Source organism: Hibiscus syriacus, unplaced genomic scaffold (assembly GCF_006381635.1).
Source record: "Hibiscus syriacus cultivar Baekdansim isolate YM2019G1 unplaced genomic scaffold, ASM638163v2 tig00008013_pilon, whole genome shotgun sequence".
Lineage (NCBI taxonomy): Eukaryota > Viridiplantae > Streptophyta > Magnoliopsida > Malvales > Malvaceae > Hibiscus > Hibiscus syriacus.
The window spans coordinates 859,178-866,697 of NW_024062150.1; the positions used below are offsets into that span (position 1 = coordinate 859,178).

The 7,520-nt window shown below is 30.3% G+C and overlaps 1 pseudogene; it reads right to left on the minus strand.

Annotated features, from left to right (window-relative positions):
- Positions 1-2,121: 2,121 nt before the first annotated feature.
- Positions 2,122-5,044, minus strand: LOC120201848 (annotated as a pseudogene).
- Between the last annotated feature and the right edge of the window lie 2,476 nt (positions 5,045-7,520).

Consider the following 7,520-nt stretch of genomic DNA (forward strand, 5'->3'; position numbering starts at 1 on the left):
ATGAAAATAGATATAACTAGAGTTCATCTAATGCGAGATTATCAATTTTCTTATTTAAGATAACGAAGGTTGGTGATAAGGAAGCGGTTAAGGAATTTCCATTTTGAGATAATAGTGGAGATCTGACTAGTTTTGTTTAGTCGCAGTCGCATATAAAAGGGTTTGAGATGGAGTTGAGAACAAAGCAGTTCATTTTCATTAGTAATTGAATGCATTTTGATTATTTTTACTCTCTTTTATGTATGAATTTAGCCTTTCGGAGTAAGAGCGTGGAGTACATACAAATTGTATAATATATGGTCCGTAATTTTTAAGGTAGATCGAGTTGTAATGAGGGGGTTATAGGGAAGATATAGTGGATTCGTTTTTCTGGACAAACTTAACTGTACCAACTGAACTGCATAAATAACTTCCCACCTCTGATTTTAGTTTTATCTGCTTGATTAAATTGTTATCACCACTATTACAACTCATATGCACACAGGTAACATGCTACGTTTATTAAAAAAATGAAATGGACATGCTTCATAAACATGAAAACACTTTACTTAGCAAGGGTTAGGGCTGAGAAAATTGAGCAACCGAGTTATGCAGTTTAATGTAATTCAGGATTTTCATTTTGTTGTTCTATTTAAAAATATAATTTTATAATTCGGTTTGGTTTCATTTTTTTCATATGAAAATTGTTTGTTCCAAATTAAACTGAATTAAAAAAATAATTATACAAAACAAATTCATTTTGAATTTATTATAAGACAAACTCAAAATAAATAAAATCTTAAAAGTAATAATATTTTTGTGAATTTAAAGATGTATGTTTGTACTCGATTTAACCTTTAAGCTTGAAAAATAGGGAACAATAAAAAATCAAAAACGCAAACTGATGAATTGAACCGAAAATCGTTGTTTTTATGTCATTCACTTTCGGTTTTATTTCATTTTTTAAAAACTGTAAAGTGCGGTTCGATTTATCTTTTATTGAAAAGCTAAACTAAATCAAATCGATCGAATAAGCCCTTGTAAGGGTATCGATACCAAAATGAGGCTCGAATTTTTAAAAATAAATTATAAGGTTTGGGTATCAATATTATTATGTAGGTATCAATACTAATTTTATCTTTGAAAATTTAGGATAATAAACAAAATTGCTAGGTACCATCGCTTGTAAGTGTAATTATTTAATTTTGTCTGGGCAACTTAATTTGAGTGACAAGAAAATCAGGGTTTAATGTTAATCAGAATATTCTCTTTTGATTTCTTTATATATCTCATGTAATCTCATATATGTGGAATGTATTGACATGATTGATTTAAATTCCTTAAATAAAAGGATTGTTCATATATAATTTGATTCAATCACACTCTAAACAAAGATTGGTGACAGACTCTTTGAACTTTGTCTTTCGATTTTAAAATCAAAACGGGCCTTAAAATTATTTTTTGTTTTTCAGAACATTGTGACAGTTAAGTATCAATACCTATATACAGGTTAGGCCAATTATGCATTTTTAATGAATTTATAATGCTCCAAATCTATACAAAAGAAATCTAAATCTATGTAGAAACTTGTTTAAACCATCATTTAGTCATTTAAATTAAAATTTAGCACCCTAGTTTCTAAAATACACATCTACACAGTTTCATGAACTGGTTTTTGGCCAAAAGGGCAATTGCGCTCCCAAAAGGCACTAAACCATTCTAATATGCATTAAGAGTATATGAGAATTAAGGATTTATATGAGAAAGTTTTAATGATTATGGATATTTATTTTATGTAATTATTTATATAATATTTCAAATTAATTCAATTTCTAACATATATATAAAATTTATATTTAAAAAACTATAAAATTAAATGCAAATCTAAATTTCTACATATATTTAAATCAAAATCAACTTTTAACGAATAATAACATGAGATCAAAATTCTAACATTTTATTTGAACCAAAGTTGATGGAAATTTTGAATCAAATACTAATGTTTTAATCCGATGGTTTGATCTACTCCCATTTATCTAACCTCGTTCATTTTAGAATTTCAAGAACATTGGTGAATCCATTTGATTGTTGAATGTATTTCATGTAGGCCTACTACTTGATGAGACCGTTTTATTCATAAAATACTGCAAAAAGCCTTCACTAGTCTTGCCTAGGCAGTGCAAAATACAACACTAATCAAAGCAAAGCCTGCTTTATATTATTATTATCATTACCATTTGATGCCTAATAATTTAGTTTTCAACTTACCAAATTACAACTTGCTCAACTTGACGGGTCCCAACTCTTTTGCCTTGGCTCTCAGCACATGCTTTTGGATCTTACCAGTGGCCGTCTTTGGCAATGGGCCAAATATCACTGATTTTGGAACCCAGTACGCTGGCATCTTGGACCTGCTGAACTTCATTATGTCCTCGGCTAACCGCTTTTCATTGGATTTGTCGACTCCGGGCTTCAACGTCACAAAGCACAAGGCGACTCTCCCCACCGCTCATCAGCCCTTGCCACCACTGATACCTCCAATACTGCAGGGTGTGAATACAGGCTGTTTTCCACCTCCACGCTGCTGATGTTTCACCTCCTGATATGATTATGTCCTTTGACCTATCTTTTACTTCAATGTACCCATCTGGATGCTTCACACCTAGATCCCCGGAGTGAAACCACCCATTTGCAAATGTTTCCTCATTCGCTTTTGGGTTCTTTAAGTAGCCTTTCATCACGACATTGCCCCGAAAAACTATTTCTCCAATGGTTTTCCCATCAGCCGGAACGGGCTCACCAGTTTGAGTACTGAGGACATCTAGGCCCTCTAAACCAACATATCGGACACCTTGACGTGCATTTAGTCGAGCTTGACTTTCGGGTGGCAGAGAATTCCATTCAGGCTTCCATGCACACACTGTAGAAGGACCATAGGTTCAGAGAGACCGTAGGTGTGTGTCACCCGAAAACCTTTCTGAGACATGGCAGCAAGAACGGAAGGGGGTGGGGCTGCACCAGCTGTCATTACATTAACAATATGTGGGAGAGGCAGAATTGTGTCCTCGGGTGGGGCATTAACTATGGAATTCAGAACCACTGGTGCAGCACAGAAGTGAGTCACTCTATACTTTGCAATAGCCGAGTAGACAGCCTTTGCAGTTACCTGCAATGCATATAATCACGGATAAAGTACACAACATTCACATCCACACTGTTTATGACGGATTAAAGACATCTCGTACTCTCAGTCAATAAGATCAGATCATGGAAAAAACAAAAGCAGAGGATCCCAATAAGTAATCATTTCGACTATAAATTACCTGCCGGAGGCATATGTTAGTTCCACAAAGAGCTGCAAGTGTCCACGGAAAACACCAACCGTTGCAATGGAACATCGGCAGAGTCCATAAGTATACAGCTCCTTCATTTATACCCCATATAAGAGGATTACTCAAAGCCATTAGATATGCCCCTCGATGATGTAATACCACCCCTTTTGGGCTGGCAGTCGTGCCGGAAGTATATCCCAAAGCAATGCTTTGCCACTCATCCTGAGGAGGCTTCCACCCAAAGTCCTGGTCACCACTTTCTAAGAACTTCTCGTACTCGATGGCTCCTTGTCCCAAAGCATACCTAAGCGTTTCCGGGTCACAACTTTCATCAGCAATGACTATAACAAGTGGGGGCTCGAAATCGCCTTGGCTTTTCTCCTCCATGATTTTCAAAGCATCCTCAGCCAAATTGAAACTCTCTTGGTCCACGATGACCATGGTGGACTGTGAATGACCCAAAAGGAAAGCAATGGTTGCCGCATTTAGGCGAGTGTTGACAGGGTTTATAACAGCCCCAGACATTGGGATCCCAAAATGAGCTTCATATAAAGCAGGAACATTTGGGGCAATTATGGCGACCTGCCAATTTTAATATATAAAATGAATACAAGCAATAAAACCATTAAAGTTTCATAAAGTCATAGATTAAACAATCTAGACACAAGTGGTTAAAAGAAATGGCAATTCCCATATCAAATTAGTACCATAAATCAAGCATTAAAGCTTCCTTCTCATAGGACAAATACTACCGTAATCAAAATAATAAACACAACAACATGGGTCAAGCAAGACCAACAATGTAAATCACTATTACATGACAACATCGACATGAACAAAATGTCTCAGATGTCTATAAAATACAAATTATTAATCTATCAAAATTTATATAAATATAAATATCTTGAATGAACCCATGAGTGACCTTAATGATTAAAGGAAGTGTTGTTCTCCTTACAAGTCATGTGTTACAACAGATGCGTCTATAGATGTGTTTACGTTATCAATGGTTAAGAAATATTATAACCAGATGCTAGAATAACTCTAGACTGATATTTATATATATAAATACATGAAAACAACATCAAACAATATAATAATTGCCGATCTAGACTGATTCAGTTCACTAAACAAATCCACTATTATACTTAAAAGTTCAGAAAACTAAAATAAATTTTTAATAAAAGATATATAATATATATATATATAATAATGTTAAATTTTTAAGGGTCGACTGTGCTCCTCACCCGTCAATCTATACATATGCTAGTGCTTATTGCTTTAAAACTCTAAAAATTTAAAAGGAGAGAAGCAAAAAAATTATAATTTCGTTCTCTCTATAGTACTAAGCAAGCAAAACAGAATTTAAAGCAAAAAGATTCCACTGTTTCAGATATTTTAAAATTGTAAATAGTGATGAAAGGAGACAGAAAGTGGTTTGATTACCGAGCTACCAGCGCCGATGGAGCGTTTAGAAAGAGCTGAAGCCAAGCGACGGCAGCGCTGGTAAGTCTGCAGCCACGTGTACGTTCGAGATCCATGGGCCACCGCTTTTCTGGACGGATGAACCGTAGCGGCTCGTTCCAAGAACCATAACGGCGTCAAAGCCGTATAGTTGGCGGCGTTCCTTGGAAGGTCGTCGATGTCTCGCATCTCCATCACCGTCGATACACCCCTCCGCTTCTCTGTTTCCTCTTGTAGGACTAAAAATGAAAAGACGATGAAATGCTGAGTGTTGGTGCTTTACTTATATTCAAGTTGAAATGGGTGAAATTAGAGCAAGGGCCACGTGATATAATATTTTTGTTTTTTTTAATAATAATATGAGTTAACTACAATATAGTATTTGTGTAAAAAAATTAATTAATTGATAACATTCATTTTATAAAATTAACTATTTAAATCTAGAATCTCTAGAAATAACATTATTCCTCTTTTTAACAAAAATATTTGATTTTATAAAATTTCTGAGCTGTCACTCGCTATCGACCTTTTAGAGTTATATTAGATCAAATACTTATAAATCACATTTTAAAAGAAAAAATTTTGACTTCCTCTTTTAAAGAAAATTTTATTTTATATGTTTAATCGGGATTCAATAAAATTGAGTTAGAGAATTATGTGTAAGAAATGATGAGTACCCCACAATATGCAGTACCTACTTGATAATGTGTTATTTAAGTATTAAAATTTACAAATTTAAATGTAAATTTAAGACATGATACTTTAATTATGTACATTAATTAATTTGTAATTGAATCAACATTTTATAATTGTTTTGATTAAAAAATAACACAATTTGCTCGAATTTATTTTTAAAAAAATATTATATCTTTAAATATTAAGGAAGATTACCATCTAACTATTTATGATACCATCTCATTAATTTTTAAATTAAAACAATATTAACTCAAAGTCTGACAAAATCTAAAAATCAATATTAATTTTTAAATTTTTAGCTTGGCTAAAAATCAATATTCAATTTAAAAAACGAATGCAACATATATAAATGCTATGATTCAACAAATGGTATTATACGTATAATAACTAATTAAAATAATAAATTAATACCTCAAAATTTTGTTTAAATATGTAAAAAGGGTACCTGCTCATTCTAACAATTCTCAAGACCGTATTCCAACAATTTAGAAAGTGATTTTATAGATTTTCCTAAAATAAATATTGTCTCAATTTAACAAATTAATTAATAATATATAATCCACAGAAAAATAAAAATAATATTAATTGGTATTATACATTAAAATATTGAAACATATATATATATATATATATATTTCCATATTTTAATGTATCATATAATTATTACTGTTACTATGGCAATTAGTTTTTACTATGTATATCTTTTATTGTTTACTATATTATGATATATATATATCATAATATAATAATCAATAAAAGATATACATGGTAAAATTAATTAGCATAGTAGTAAAATTAATAAGATGTGTGTGTATATATCATAATATGGTAATAAATAAAAGATATACACAATGAAATCTATTGATTAAAATGGTAAGATATTATAAATATTAAGTATATATACATATAAAATAATTATAAAAGTATATTAACAATGTAATGTATATGTATGAATTATGAGCCAAAATGAATAACATGTAAAATTATAAGTCATTAGTAAAAATAAAATAAATTAAAAAACAAAGATTAAAATGTAAATAAAAAATAAAAACCAAGGATTTATTCGAATTGAAATAAAATTTAGACTAAATATGAACATATGCCAGAAAGAACATTTTGACAAACCTCGAAAAATACAAGAGACTGACAAATAATTCTACTACCCGAACCAAAAGAAAAGTAAGAGAAAATGTACAATAAATAGTTGCTTTTTACTACTCATAAATGAATAATCAATCCACTTTTCTCTGTCCGGCGACGGAGAATGTAAATAGGGTCCATAATAAAAATTCATGGTCTCTTCGACATTCTCCGAGTATGAGGCTAAGTTGAATGATATTAGGGTCCATAAAATTTAAACAAATTTTGATATTTATAGAATTATTCCCGAATATATATACATTTGTATTTTAATTTAGTCATTGAGATCAATTTCCTGTGTCATATTTATCAGTTATGTAAAATTTATTTTTATATTAAATAAACATTAAGTAAGATTTTCATATGCAATAAATAAAATAAATATATAAATGTCTAAACTTATTATTATTTTTATATAATACTACTAATTCTCAATCATTATACAATACATTATATAAAATTAAGAATTATTTTGATAATAGATAAAATAAAACAATTTCAAGCTTAACATAGAAATAATATAAATATAAATTAAATAAGATAAAAAAACAACCCACAAAGTCTCTTTAAGCTTATAATTCTAAGTGAAGTAACAAACAGAAGAAAAAAAAAATTAGAATAGACGTCAAACATCACTAATTTTATAAGTAAAATTCAAAAATAGATATTAAATTATATTAAAATGATCTTTTTAGACGTTAAATTTTCAAAAGTTCTATAATATACATTAAACTTTATATTTTGTCGTAAAATGGGTATAGCGTCATTATCTATCATTAAAAATTATCTATCATTAAAAATGTGATGTGATATATTAAATTAATAAAAATATCTCATTTGACCCTTTAAATATAACTAAAATTTTATTTTATTCTTGATTTTAATAAAAAAAATTATTACGTTGGTTAA